Below are 15,868 nucleotides of genomic sequence, written 5' to 3' on the forward strand. Positions count from 1 at the left end.
CCTTATACCAGGTCCAGTTATCCCTTATTAGTGAAATGTAGGCAGTGTCTAGAAGCAAGGCTCTCTAGGGGTAGCTGTAGCTGAGCAGCCAAGGCTTATCGAGGAGACTTGCAAAGCTCATGCAATACCACGTGGTCACACAGTACTCACACACATGAAAAAATAAAGGTACTTTATGTTGGTGACACAATTGCCAAAAACACCGTAGAGACTATAGTCCCTTAGGAGGTAAGTAATACACAAATTATATACACCAGTATGCAGAAATAGCTGTAAAAACAGTTAGAGAACAGTGCAAATAGTAAAAATCACAATAGTTAGAAATGGGCCTGGGGAACACAAACCATATACTAAGGAAGCAGAATGCAAAAGTTGGTTTTCCACCTAGGCAAGTGTCTTGTGTAGAGCAGTGCTGGGAGTATTAGAAAACACCGAAGGTAAGTAATAGAACCACCCCAGAGCCCAGGAAAGCAGGAGTAAATCACAGTAACTTTCCTAGAGCACACAAGAACACAAGAAAGAAGATATTTCAAGAACCAGAAGAGACTGCAAGAGACCAACAATGGATTCCTGGACCTGAAGGCCTGTGACAGAAGGGGACCAAGAAGCACTGAAGATTCCAGGGAGAACAGGAGCCCCTGCTAACCCAGATGAAGGCGCAGAAGAAGAACCACCAGTGAAGAACAACAGTCAGTACTGCACCCAAGAAGACAGATGCAGGTTCCTGGTTGTGCAGAAGATGTCCCACACCGGATGGATGATTGCAGTCTGATTGTGTGGCTGGATTCCGCCAACAAGCCTTGGCACATGCGAAGCTCGCAGTTAGCGGAAAATGGCACTGCCCCGTACCAGGGGGGACCTAGTGGACTCCAACCAGGAGGTGGAGTCAGAGGGGGCTCTCAGCAAGTCAGAGAGGCCTCAGAAAATCAGGCCACGCACACAGTAGTCCCACAGCACGGGGACAAAGAAGGTGCAATAGGAGGCCCACACAGCACTACATAAAGGGAGCCCACGCCGCTGGAGAACCACGTGGGAGGCTGTGCGTCACAGTAAGGAGTGCTGGGGGCTGGAGCTGCATTGTGTTCACAAAGAAGTTCATTGGAAGATGTGAACAAGCCTTGGCAACTGCAAAAAATGTGGTACGGGGGGTACTGTCTTGTGTGGGGAGGCAAGCTCTTACCTCCACCAAAGTTGGACAGTGGTACATCAGGACTGTCGGGTCCACTGCAGTCTATTACCCGTGATGCTGGATCCACACACTTCATCAGGAGATGGGACCCAAGCTACCGGTGGTCACTGCAGAAGGGTGCCTGCTGAAGCAGGAAAGTGACTCCTTCACTTCAAGGAAGATTCCTTCGTTCTTCTGGTGCAAGCTGAAGACTGGCTGTCCTCTGAGGATGCACAACTAGGAAACAGTTGTAGCTGCTGGCAGGAGCTGAAGATACAATGTTGCAAAAGTCATCTTTGCTTCTTTGTTGCAGTTGTAGAGTTCCTGGAGGGTCCAGATGCACTTTCTTCAGTAAAAAGGTGAAGTAAAAGATGCAGAGGATTCCTGCTGCAGTCTTGCAATCCAAATCTGAAGAAGCACCCAAGAGAGAGACCCTAAATTACTCTGGAAGTAAACTCAGCTACACAGGTAAGCACCTACTCGGAGAGGGCTCTGATGTCACCTGCTGGCACTGGACACTCAGATGTCCCAGAGTTCCCTGCCACCTTGGAATCCAAGATGGCAAAACCAAGGGACCATCTGGAGGAGCTCCAAGCACCACCCATGGGGTGGTGATGGACAGGGAAGTGGTCACTCCCCTTTCCTTTGTCCAGTTTTGTGTAAGAGCAGGGACTGTGGGTCCCTGAACCAGTATAGCCTGGGTAATGTAAGAAGGGCACCATCTGTGCCCTTCAATGCATTTCCAGAGGCTCTGGGAGATTACCCCTCCCATGCCTGTAACACCTATTTCCAAGGGGAGAGGGTGGAACAGCCCTTTCCCAAAGGAAATTATTTGTTCTTCCTTCCTAGGTTTGAGCTGCTCAAGCAACAGGCGGGCAGAAACCTGTCTGTAAGGTGGCAGCAGCTGGGGCTGCCTGGGAAACCTCAGAAGGTTGTAATGGCAATACTGGGGATCCTCTAAGGAGCCCCCAAAGTGCATGGAATCAGACAACCAATACGTGCAAAAGCCTTGGGGTATGATTCCAACATGTTTGATACCGAACATGGCCATATTCAGAGTTACTATTATCAAGATGGACATAGGAGGTGACCTATGTCGAGTGCACGCATAAAATGGCATCCCTGCACCCATGAAGTCTGCGAAAATGGTCCTGGAGGTCATGGGGGCACCTCTGCTAACGCAGGGGAGCCCTCACACACAGGTACTCTGCACCAAGCCTTCAGGGCTGGCAGGCCTGCAAAAAGGGTGACTTATAAGTGACCTGGTGAAGTGTAAATGGCAGTCCTGTAGAAGCCTTTGCATGGGCTCCCTATGGGTGGCAAAAGAATTGCTGCAGCCCATAGAGATCCTCTGGAACCCCAAAGCCCTAAGTACCTAGGTACCAAACACTAGGGACTTATAAGGGGGCACAAGTATGCCAATTGTGGGTGAAATACTGGGTTACCAGTATGCAGTGACAACATTTAGGGGAGAGACAGCATAATCACTGTGGTCCTGGTTAGCAGGATCCCAGTGAACACAGTCAAACTCACTGACATCAAACAGAAAATGGGGGTGATGTGCCAAAAAGAGGGTACTTTCCTACAAGGGGACAATGGTGTATCAGTTTGAGTTTTTGGGGGCTCCCACGCAAGAATGGTCTCTATCTTGGCATGAAGGGGCATCACCTTACCCCCTCCCATTATGTGCCCCAAGTATACCAAAGACTCCTCCCCTATTTGGAACTCATTGGCCTTGATAGTCAGGCCTTCATTTTGCAGGGCCAGAAGCCCTTCCTGCAGGTGAAAGAGGTGGCCCTTCCAGCTGCTGCTGTAGACAGCTTTGTCATCCAGCTAAGCAGCACCAAAGGCCTCCATACCAGTCAAACCCCGGTTCACCAGCCTCTGGAAGATGGCAAGGTAATTTTCCAGTCCAAAGGGCATCACTTTAAACTTAACGTGGCCCTCTGGAGTAGAAAAGGCTGACCTCGCTCTAGCCTCTTCAGTTAGGGCAATCTGCCAATATCCTGAGTTAAATTGAAAGGGCTCAGGAGCTTGGCTGTCCCTAACCGATCAATGAGCTCATCAGAACTGGGGATTGGGTAAGCATCAGTTTTTGTGAGTGAGTTGAGCCCCTTGTAGTCCACCCAGATCTACCGTCCGGGGGTGGCACCTGGTGGGCAGCTTTTGGTACCGGCACCACAGTGCTGGACCAGGGGTTACTGGAGTGCTTCATCACCCCTAACTCCAGCATCTTAGAGATTTCCTCCTTGATGCTGGGCCACACTTTGTCAGACAGCCTGTATATTTTATTTTTGATTGGGGGCTGGCTCTGGTATCCATGGCATGTGTACACAGATGTGCAAGCCCAGTAGTGAGGGAAAATAGAGAGGCAAACTGCACCAAGAGCTGGTGACAGTCCTTTCTCAGTTATGGGGAAGGGAGGGAGAAGGTATACACCTTCCACTAACCCATCTTTCTATGTTGATGACAAGAGGGCGGGGAGAGGCTCACTCTCCTTTTCCTCCCCATTAACTGTCACTAATAAAATAGTGACCCCAGACCTCTCAAACTGTATCTTGAGATGGCTGAAATGGAGGACCCTTAAGCAGTGCCAGGAGGTCTTGAGGTCCACCAGATAGGTGGCCTCCTCCTTCCTCTCAACTGTTTTATAAGGCCCAGTCCAGTGGTCTTAGAGGGTCCAAGGCTCCACTGGCTCCATCATCCACACTTTCTGCCAGGATGGAATTGCAGACGGGTAGCTGTCTAGTCATGCCACTGCTTCATTACCTCCTGGCTAGCCTCCAAGTTCTCAGAAGCCTTATTACAGACCTTGAACATCTGATTCCAGAGGGCTGGCATGCAGCTAACTATGTCATGGGGAGGCTTCTTAGGAGCTTCCTTCACCCCTCCTAAACCAGACTGAGAGGTCCCCTAACTGCATGACTATACAGAAGTTCAAAGGGGCTAAATCCAACCCCCTTCTGTGGTATCTTCCAGTAGGCAAAGAACAGGCATGGTACGAGAATGTTCCACTTCCACCTCCTGGGCTCAGGTAGGCAGATAACCATACCCTTCTGTTTTGTTGAATCTCTCTACAAGCCTGTTTGTTTGTGGATGGTAGGGGTGGAGAACCTGTATGTAACTCTACACTCCTACCACATTGACATTATATGGAGACGTAAAGTTGGTGTCTCTGTCACACACCGCTTTCTTGGGGAAACCTACTCTGATGAAAATACCCATCAGAGCCTAGCTACCACAGGTATAGTTGCAGGCCTCTGGGTCCCTATTAGCATGGTCTATCAAGACCAAGATAAAACTGTTACTAGAGGCTGTCTTGGGGCCAGGGACCCTATAATGTTGATGCCCAATCTTTCAAATGGGGTTCCAATGAGAGGCAAGGGATTCAGGGGTGCGTCCAGCTTTTTCTCTGTCTTCTCCCTGGCCTGGCATTCAAGCAAGTCCTACATAATGTATCTGAGGAAATCTTCATCCAGGGCTAGTAAAAGTGGGGGACAAGCCTGGCAAAGGTCTTGTCTTGCCCCAAATGTCCTGCCAGGGGTATCTCATGAGTCAACTCCAGTGGAAAGACCCTGTAGCATTGGAGAACAATCAGTGCCTGTGTTGTCCAATGTGAAGGTGCCTTAGGCTCACTATACAGGAGATCATTCTCCCAATAGATGTGTGATCTCCAGAGGTGTGCCCAGCTGCCTGGGCATCAACCTTTTGCCTCATGCCCTCCAGGGTTGGACACTTTCTCTATGTTTTACAGAATTCCTCCATGGTGGCTCCCTCTTGTGCTTGCCATCCAGCAAACTCGGGCTGGGTTGCTGATCTAAAGCTACTGCTGCCCTGCTGTGTTAGCCTGCTGTCCTCTTGCCTGGGGAAGATGGACTGGACCTACAACCTCATCTTGAACTCAGAACCCCAGAGTGACTCAAATGGCTAGTCTGCTAGCCTTCTGATCTGCGCCTCAGGGACATAACAGGCTCCTAACCGCTCCTGGGCATGTCTTCATTGAGTTCCTGCCCCCCAAAAGGTGCCTTTAGGGTCCTGAATCCTAGGTGTGGCTCTTGAGCTCTTAAAGTCAAGCTTTTGGGCTCTTTGCGACACAAACTAGCTCACTCTTACCAAAATCAGTATGAGCCACTGCCAGCCCGTCTCTTCATGCATCAGCATCAAACGCTCACGGGGGGCCACCACTGCAAAGCACCAGCCAGTCCATCGGTGACATCCAGACTGAGAAGGTAAACCTTTAGAGGGACCAATTTGGGAGTGTACCCAAGCCTCATGCCATTGTGGTCAGCCTAGAACCTTTGAATTTGACCCAGTCCAGTGCGACCAGAAAGACCTGGTTGTCGCTTTATGCTTTCAGGCACTATATTGCAGTTTATTCTTCAAAAATTCATAACTCCGGTTCTACTGATTGGATATTTGTTGTTTTCATCATGATTTATTTATTAAATTAAGCTCTATTGTTCTAACTTGCTGTGGGGCCTTTTTGTGTGGTGTTTTCAATGGTTTACTGTTTGAAGTGTTGCACAAATACTTTACACATTGCCTCTAAGTTAAGCCTAACTGCTCTGTGCCAAGTTACCAGGGGGGCAACACAGATTAATTAGGGGTGTGCTTGTGCCTTACCCTGACTAGGATTGTGGTTTCTGCTTGATCAGGGCTCACACCCCAGTCAATCAGTACCCCAATTTTTAACACCCACCCACTGAAATCTCTGATGGTAAGGCACCTGCTGCACACATCTATGTGCATCCAGTAAGTTTCAGTGTATTAGCGGTTAATGCACTTAATGGAGAGAGATGTGTGTCACCTATAGAGGTTTGAAGCTTCATAAAATTCCAAAGAGGGATACTGTGCCCACTTCAGAGTGTGTGATGTGTAAGTCTGAAACTTTGTTTTATATATGATAACACAGTTTGGCTAACGATCGTATTGCAGATTACTTTTTGTAACCTTCAGGTCACACATAAATAGACGAACAAGTAATGTGCCCACTTCAAAAAGATATAACTTTGAAACCTTTCAGGTTTTAACTCAAGACTGTCAGTGCAAGTTTACCTTTGTCATTTGGGCCCCGAGATGGTGGATGGCACTTGGATCAGTGAATTAAAAAAATCACTTTTTTTAGCATGAGGTGAGTGGGTTGGTACATGTTGATGGGAAAAGTACGCTTGAAAACACATACACAGTGTTTAACCAAAAAGAAAAACATTGTTCCCTAAAAGTGAGCACTGGAAGAATACATATCAGCCAATGAAACTGATGGTAGTGAGACTGTGCTCCAGAGGTGGAACAAATACAAGAATAGGAAGGCAAGCCATTGAATAAGAAGCTTGATAATGAGAGTGACTATAAATCCAAACCATGGTCAGCAATGGGTGGGCTGTCAGCTCACAATAGGTCTTTCACAACCAGGCAGTTTGCATCGTCTGGAATGGCTTGCTGCTTCTCTCATCTTCTGCACTCATGCAAAAACAGGCTTCTTAGCACCAAGCACAACCTTTGCATTATAGTGTAAAGGTTTGTATGTGTGATGTCTAGCATTGGTTTTTTTCACTGTATATATACACTTCCAGTACAAAATTGCATGCCTTGACACCTTCCAATTAATTTCATTCCAAACATTTGAAATGTGGTGTACAGGGCAGCAATGTGTGTAATGTTTGGAGAAATGGAGGCATTATTTTAGGATGAATAATATGCTCTATCCTAGTAGGTCAAGATTTGTGACAAAAACGAAAGATAGTTGTGCTGATTTTCCCCAGTGCAACCAAAGTAACACCCTCTTGACGCAAAATGAGCAAAGCGCTATCTGTGACGAAAAAAAGACACTTTTTTTCAGCAGAAAATAAGTTTTCCACTGGACAATAAATACCCTTTCAATACTTTGTACCACTTTTCATCATTTATTATTACTTTGTGGTGATGCAAAGTATTGATATGTTTTCCTGTGTCTCTTGGCAAAGTGTGAAGTATCCTGCTAAATATATGCCAGTTGTCCAAATGGGCAGGTTGTTAAGCTCCAACTGTGCTCAGTATGACCTCCAACTGTTACAGCCAGGAAACAATGTTGGATAAAAAGACGTACCCATAAATTTGAATTAACCCACTGCAGCCTGCTGTCTTGCATGGCTAAGTATGCAGTGAGTGTGCATTGGAACTTTACTTCTGCTGTGTCCTATTGTCCTATTGTCAGCCAACTGCACTGGGAGACATAGACAGGAAGAATCTCTGGGGATTTTCAGCAGTGCTAAGGTGGCTCAATAATACCTCCCAGTTTCAGAATCCAGCGAGTTCCCACTTTTTCCAAGGCTGGTAGGAGTCAATTGGCATAGCATTTTCCAGGCAGGAATAAGACTTTCACCTAGAAAAAGGGACTGTGAAAAAAGAACATTGGCTGTGAGAAACTGAGTTGTTGTTTGAGGGTGTGTGACTCCTTGTCAAGCAACAACCACAATCCATGTCAGGGTAAACCACAAAAGTCACTAATTTAACCTGAGCTTAAACCTCTGGTAGCGTGGCAAAAAAGCAGCCAAGCTTAACGTTGATGAATTATGTAAAGTATTAATGCAGCAAACAAACAGCAATAATGTTAAAACAGAATACAAGAAAAATCCCACATCAATTTAGAAAAATAGAGTGAAATCTAATAAACTATTTAACACCAAAACAACAAATACCCACTCAGTATAACTGGAGATGAGCAATTTCAAATGTTCAAGGTAACTATAGCACCAAGAAGCATAAAGCACAATTCATGGTCATCTGGTCGTGTCAAATAGGGTGAAACTCACAAGTTCAGGCTGACCACAATGGAGCAAGGGCCGAACACAAGGACCAGGTTAGTCCCATTGAAAAAGTTACCTTCTAAAGTCCACAGCGAAGAGTTCAGTTCAAAGGGGAGAAGGCCATGAAGAGCAAGGACAGCATTGTCGGTTATCAATGCTGTGGTGCGAAAAGCAGGCGAGGCATCACCGATGATTGTCACTGTAGCGCAAATATCCTGTCAGATGTCAAGGATGGTCATTACTGGGTGTTCATGGTGGTCAGCAATGGGCTGATGATACTGTAGTGCAAAGTGCAGCTTGTGCTTTGCCAGTCATCTCTGGTGGTCGCTATAGCGTGACAGTCAGGTTAACTGAAGCTTTACATTGGTGGTTAGTGCGGACTGCAAGATCTTGCTGCCCATTCCCCCATTCGTGGTCTGGAACAGCCTAGAACCTCAGGATATCTTTTTTTTTCTTGGGAGGTTATACCAAGGGTCCAGGACCTGAGGTGCACCTCTTGGGGATCAAACCCACTCCAGCAGAATCAAACCCACATCAGCAGAGGCCCGCAGGCCTCAGGCAGGTTCAGTTGCAGTTCAGGCGGTACCAGTACAGTAGGTCAGCTGGCAGTTCCAGGGAGTTATCTGCAACCTCGTCATGTGATCCAGAAACAGACTGCAGGCACCAAACGGTTAGCACAAGAAAATGACAGCTTTAAAGAAGTGGCATTTTTAGAATTCTGACTTAAAATCTGATCGTACCATTAAAGAGGGTTCCATACATGCCATTCCTACCTGCTCCCAAACAAAAGTTACAACTTATTAAATGTAAAAAGGTAACCAAATCTTATGAGAGAGGTAGGCCTCACAGAAGTGAAAAATGCATTTAGGGGGTTTTAACTACAAAAACATGTAAAACATTTTATGTACTAGGCACCCTGCCCCATGGGCTGTTTAGGGCCTACCAAAGGGGTTGCATATGTATTTCAAGGTAAGGTTTAGGTCTGGCAAAGGGTTTATTTTTCCAGGGCAAAAGGGTAGTTTAAAACTGCGCACACAGGCTGCAATGGCAGACTTGGAGAATGTTTTAAAATGTCAGTGGGTGACAAAATCAGTTATGTAGTCCCATTACTAACATTTCATTTACAGGCCCTGGGTACCTGTAGTACCACTATACTAGGGATTTACAAATAAATGAAATGTTCTAAGTGGATGTAAATCGATTTCACAGTGTTTTATGGTTTTGAGGAGAGAGTACAAGTAGCTTAGCACTGGCTAGCAGAGGTAAAGGGTGCAGAGTCCTAAGGCCAACAAAAACAAATCCACCAAAACAAGAGAAGTAAAGGCAACATGTATGGGGGAACCACCCTAAAGTTGATAGGTCTATATTGGCCATAATTACTCTCTGCCAAATTGGATACTAACTTCCCATCCCACAAGCAAGGTGTATTTCCTTCCTTGCCAGTGTTCTGGGGTTACTGAAAGGCAAAGCATGACCCTGTACAAACTTCCCAAATAAATGAATCTGTAATACATGCATACCTTTGAGATATATTCAACAAAGCCAGGAGTGCCTTGATTACATACATGATATCAAATTCAGCTGCTGAGCTTCACTTGCACTGTGAAGTGTTTATGAAGTACAAATGGAGACTCAGATGAGTGGCCTAATGCATGCAATGTAAATGTTCGACAGGTACCCCCAAAGTATTCTTTGGGGGCACCATTAAGTGCATTTTCAAAGGTTTTGTAATGTTAATGATACATTTGTATGCACGCTCGCTGGATAGCTTTAATGGAATTAGTGAGGAAACTAGCATTTATGGATTTATAAAAGGTTTGTTCAAGATTTTAAGAAACCCAAATAGTTGGAGGATAACTTGAGCCTGGCAACAAATCCTACAAGTACTACATTGATAGCTAATTCAGTGTTCTGGTGAGTCCTCATTTCTTCCTTTCTTGGTCAACCACAATGAAGAGATTTGAGAATAGGACAACAACACTGACAGGGCTAATGCCACAGTACTTTGGAAAACTATCCAGACTTCTGTCAGTAGGGTCAATACAGACATTGGATACTCACTCTCTGAAAAATGTTCAAGTACAGAAGCTTTCAGTTCTCTCCTTCCGTACACTCTCTTTTTTCCTACAACATATTAGTCTGAACACAGTTAAGGTCCTTTACATTAAACTGGCACCGAGACATCCACACTTCCTTGCACCAGTACACCCACTAAGAAGAGGCCACATCATCAGTGTCCACAAATCTCTTTTCCTAGAGACATTGCCAAAGGAACAAGAACGAAAACATCTTTTTACACTTAGGCAAACATGGCATACCATGTTGCATCCAGGAAGGTTGTGTAGCCATTTCAGCTATAGTTTTACACACATTATTTTAGCAAACTAGGCCTGCCCCTGTGCACTTTAACCTAGACTTACTTTATTCAGCTTCGCTTTAATTATTTTAACAATAGCCACATTTGCGGTCTTGTTTGATTTTCTCTATCTAGCTGTTCTTTGCCTAAGCCAGCACTGTTTTCTTAAACAAGACATTTCTTTCACTCTGTGCTTTTCTCAAGGCTGCAGTAAGATAGGTTGTCAGCAAAAGTGGTACGCTTTGTCTCTAATGTTCACAGAAATATACACACTCTTACGTGGGGATCGTTTCTTAGAACATCAGCTGTTTTATTATAAAAACACTATTTTGACCTATGTACATTAGAGGGAGATTCCAGCCAGATGACCACGACTGTATGCTGATTGCTGAATGCTTCGCTGTAGCTGCTTATGTAGACTACAGGCCTCTTGCTCAGGTATGATGTCTTATGAAGGGCAGAATTAGAGCTTAACATGCTGTGCTCTAACATAGCATAGATAGGACTATTCTTAACGATCATAGTGACAATATGGTAGTGTTATTTTTATGCTTTACTCTCCTCATCGCAATTTTAATCCTGTCATGCTTCATCGTCCTAGTTATTGCATTACATTTTTATTATCTAAGATGCAGTTACTTCAATAAAACCTTCTTGAACTAAATTCTGCCTCTGATTGTCCCTGCATGTGTGAGACTAATGTAACTGAGAGAAATGGATGAGATCTGAGTGACCATGATTTCCCTGAGGAGTCAATTGTGTCATGTGCTCGGTTGCCCAATCATCCCTGCTCTTGGGTGGAGATGAGGTACTGCTAGTTAGCCAGAACCAAACCCGGATTAGGCCGACAGGTGTCCCCTGTAGTGGGTTCATACTCAGTTCCCCACAGTATCAGTGATTCTGTTGCCTGAATCCAGTAGTCTCATTAGGATAATGAGAACCTACGTGACATGGTGCCCCCCAACGTTTAGTCAGGCACACATTTTTGGGTCCTCCTGAGTATCTCTGTCTCACTACATGCACAGAAACCTCAGCACTATATACAGAGACGTCCGTGGTATTAAGAATCGTCCTCCTCAGCTAAGTAGGGAGTACATAACTGACAATGTAGGTTGTTCAAGCTTGGACTTTAAAAGGATAATCCCTATTTCATGTGCTTATCTCTGAACAAAATTTACCATTCAATTATTTCAAACTCGTAACAGGCAACAATTGTAGTCTGTCGAACCGAGGCCACTCACCTGAAAAGCAGGATGTCTGCATAGGCGATGGTATGCCCCCTGACCTCCTGGAACACCTCTCGGCACTTCCTGGTGGACACAGAAACCCCAGCAGGTGTCCCAAAAGGAAAGGGGAAGTGGAAGAGAAAGAGACAAAACACTGCCATGTCTTGCCGGTCAAGCCAGGCACCCTGTATCTTCTGGGGGGCAGGTCGTTGTTGACAGAGTGATAGTAGAGTTAGTGCACTCAACTTCCTTGAAACTGAATCTCTCTTTCTGATATGGGAATGGGAGCGGTATAAGAACACTGGTATGCTCCAGCACTTTTCTTGGATAATAATAACTGTTGGCACAATTACTAACACTGCATTACCAAAAACCCAAACTGAGTACCATAACAATAAGTACTGCAACACTAGGGCTGGCTTCACAGAGATTCACTGTTGCACACTACAATTAGAACTGTGGTTGCACTTATCATGCACAAGAAAGACAAACAAGAGCATTAACTATATCACATATAACTTTCCTGCATGCATAGGGTTAAACTAAAAAGAACAAAAACAATCCAAGAAATACAAATGTCCACTCTGGGTTTAAACAGTTAGGGTGGCACAGTTTGGTTTGGTTTCACTGTGTGTGTGTGTGTGAAAAACCCTTCAAAAGCAAATTCCTCAAACCTGAAACACAGGCATGAATGGCACAATTTAAATCCAAGAGTTATGCTATTAGAGAAAGAAAAGTCACGTAAATGTTCTTTTAAAATTGCACTGACACTTTTTGTAGTACTTGAGCTCAAGCAGATTTCCTGAAGCACATTTAGGCAAGTAACTACAATACTTATGTAGAATGTTCAGAAATGCATTTGTCTCTTCAAGATGAGCACTCTGCCAAAATACGAGGTATGAAATACACCAGCTGTTCTAGGAAAGCACAGCGCTCAAAGAACAAACTCCCTGGAGAATACTAGTCACTTATCTCCAGTCTTTTCCAGAGTGCTATAGGAATGCCTGGTGTCAGCTGGTACAGGAATGAAGAAAAAAATTGTCTCAAAAGTCCTGAATACGAGGATGACAGCAGGGGCTGGACTGCCAAATCAGATTCTGAGATCAGGAAGCAAAACAAAGCCAAGCAGGGAGGCATCCTTCACTCTGCTATTTATAGCCAATCAGGAAAGCAGTTGAGTTTCCACATGTGGATGAGTCACCACACCCAATTAGAAGCATATGTCTACACCACACCCAATTAGAAGCACATGTCTACACCTGATCACATTAGCAAACAAGCATTGTTAAAACAAGCATTGATAAAACCAATTGTGTAACACAGCACATTATGTTTACTTAGAAACATGAAGGTTTAACCAAGAACAGAGATATGATTTGACGCTAATCCCTGGGGATGCTGACAGATAACACAGGAGGCACCTTGTGGATTCCTGACAGTCCTCCCCACCAAGGACTCTATCAAAGGGTGGCGCTTGGAAGGGTGCAGGAGATGGAATATTTTAGTAAGTAGTGGAGCATGAACTGTGAACGTGGGTTCCCAGGAATTGTCCTCAGGCCCATAGCCTTTCGAAGCCAATAAATAGTGTAGAGCACCACGGACGTGCCTGGCATCAAGAATTTTGGCCACTTTCCATTTCCCGTGTACCTTTACCGGGGTAGGTGGTGGGCCATCGGGGATATCAGGGGAATAGGGACGGAGTAACGACACATCAAACACGGGGTGTACTTTGAAATCATCTGGCAATGTCAGTTCTACTACCACAGGATTGATGATTTTGGCAATAGGAAAGGGGCCTAGCAATCGGCGGTTTAATTTTCTGGATCCTGCAAGATGGAGATTTTCTGATGAGAGCCACACATGAACTCCTATCTGATAAGATGGAGCAGGTCTCCTTCTTTTGTCTTCTTGTTTTTTTACTTGAGCTTAGTAGAGTTTTAAATGACGTTGTACTTGTTTTTTAATCTCCTGTAACTCTTTATGGTGTTTCTGTACTGATCGGACTCTTGTGGATGTTTGGGACCCAGTTATAGGTAGCATTCTTGGGTGCAGACCAAACAAACAGTAAAACGGGGATAGCTATGTGGACACTGTTGTTATATACAAATTCAACAAGAGGTAAAGCCTTATCCCACTCAGTAGACCATGTGTCAATGTAACATCTCAGGATTTGCTCTGGCGATTGGTTGGCACATTTCGTCTGCCCATCTGTTTGTGGATGATATGCAGAGGACAAGCGGATGTCCATACCGACAGAGGAACAAAAGCTACACCAAAACTGTGATATAAATTGGGGGTCACGATCGGAAACAATTGTGGTGGGCAACCCATGAAGCCATACAATGTGTTGGACAAACAAATCAGAGAGCTTGGAAGCCGTAGGGAGGCATTTTAATGGAACAAAATGAGCCATTTTAGTTAGGGCATCTACAACTACCCATATGACAGTGTGTCCAGTGGAAGCTGGGAGATCAGAAATAAAATCCATACTTATGGTATGCCATGGGGCCACCAGAATTGGCATGGGAAGTAAAAATCATGTGGTTGGAGTATGTGGGGTTTTAGCCCGAACACAGGTGGAACAAGTCTGGACGTAGCTTCTGACATCCTACACAAGTGTGGGTCACCAAAACCATCTTTGACAGAGATCTAACATTTTTTTCTCACCCGGATGACCTGCGAGAACACAATCATGTCCCCAATGTAACACTGTATCCCGTAATTCTTTGGTAGGGACATACAACTGGTCAGCATGATATAGTAAACCCTCTTCTTCATACACATCAGTTGAACAGGGAACCTTGTGTTGGGCTACCTGTATTTTCTCAAGGAACTCTTGGGAAGTGCACACAGACATGATTTTTTCTGGGGGTACAATGCTTCTAACCTGTTCTTGCGCAACATCAGAGAAGAAACCCATCCTAGACAACGTGTTGGCCTTTTGTTGTGTAGTACCAGGCCTACAGGTGATTACGAAGTCAAACTTGTTAAAGAATAGAAGCCAGTGTAATTGACGAGGTGTCAGGGCCTTGGTCGCTTGAAAAAACTGTAAATTACGGTGATCTGTGTAAATAGTTACGGTGTGTTTAGCTCCTAGTAGGTGGTAATGCCATTCCTGGAAGACAAGCTTGATGACCCGCAGTTCCCACTCCACCACCGTGTAATTTTGCTCTGCGGGTAGCAATTTCTTTGAGAAGTAAGCTACTGGATGGAAATGCCCAGACTTAGGATCTCGTTGGGACAAGACACCACCCACTGCCATTTGGAAAGCGTCTGCTTCCACGAAAAATTGCTGAGCCGGGTCGGGATGATGGAGATTGGGTGCTTCAGTGAATGTGTTTTTAAGACGTTGGAAGGCTTTCTCAGCTTCTGCATCCCAGAGGAACTTAACCCCCTTTCGTAAGAGACCAGTTATGGGAGATACCACAGTAGAAAAGTGGGGTATAAATCTCAGAGTAAAATTTGTAAAGCCCAAACATTGTTGCACTTCCTTGATGGATCTTGGGGCTACCCAATCCAGGATGGCCTGTACCTTGGACCTATCCGTAGAAATTCCATCGGGGGTGATCACATATCCCAGGAATTCTACATTTGTAGCTTGAAAAACAAATTTTTCCAGCTTGGCGAAGAGATGATGCTCACAAAGCCATTGTAAAACCGCTCTTACATGCCCTATATGTTCCTCAGTGGAAGACAAATAGATCAAAATGTCGTCTATGTATACCACCACACAGATATCCAGAAACTCCTGCAGCACTTAATTGATGAAAAATTGAAGCGCTGCAGGAGCGTTACACAACCCGAAGGGCATCACTGTGTACTCGAAGAGTCTGAATTTAGTTTGGAACGCCGTCTTCCACTCATCCCCCTTCATCACTTGGATCAAGTGATAGGCACCCCAGAGGTCGAGTTTAGTATGAATGGTCGACTGACGTACCTGTACTAAAAGTACTGGGATCAACGGAAGTGGATACCGATTTTTTATGGTCACTTTGGCCCTCATTACAACCCTGGCAGTAAATGCCGCCTACTGCCGTGCCGATGGCCACCAACATACTGTGACCACGGTGGTAATACGCCAAGGGTATTATGACCCACACAGAGAATCCCGCCACAATACAGACACCCACACAAATCCGTCAGCCCAATGGTCAGTGATAAACTAGCGATAGCAAAACCCACACCATTACGCCAACAGGAATATGCAACCCACGAATCAATGTGGCGGTCTTTCAACCGCTGTAATCCATTGGCAGTACACACCACTGCGCTCAAAATACACACACACTTACAAAACCACACCACATTGGACAATTCAAAATACACACACTTG

This window comes from Pleurodeles waltl, chromosome 1_1, assembly GCF_031143425.1.
Source record: "Pleurodeles waltl isolate 20211129_DDA chromosome 1_1, aPleWal1.hap1.20221129, whole genome shotgun sequence".
NCBI classification, from domain to species: domain Eukaryota; kingdom Metazoa; phylum Chordata; class Amphibia; order Caudata; family Salamandridae; genus Pleurodeles; species Pleurodeles waltl.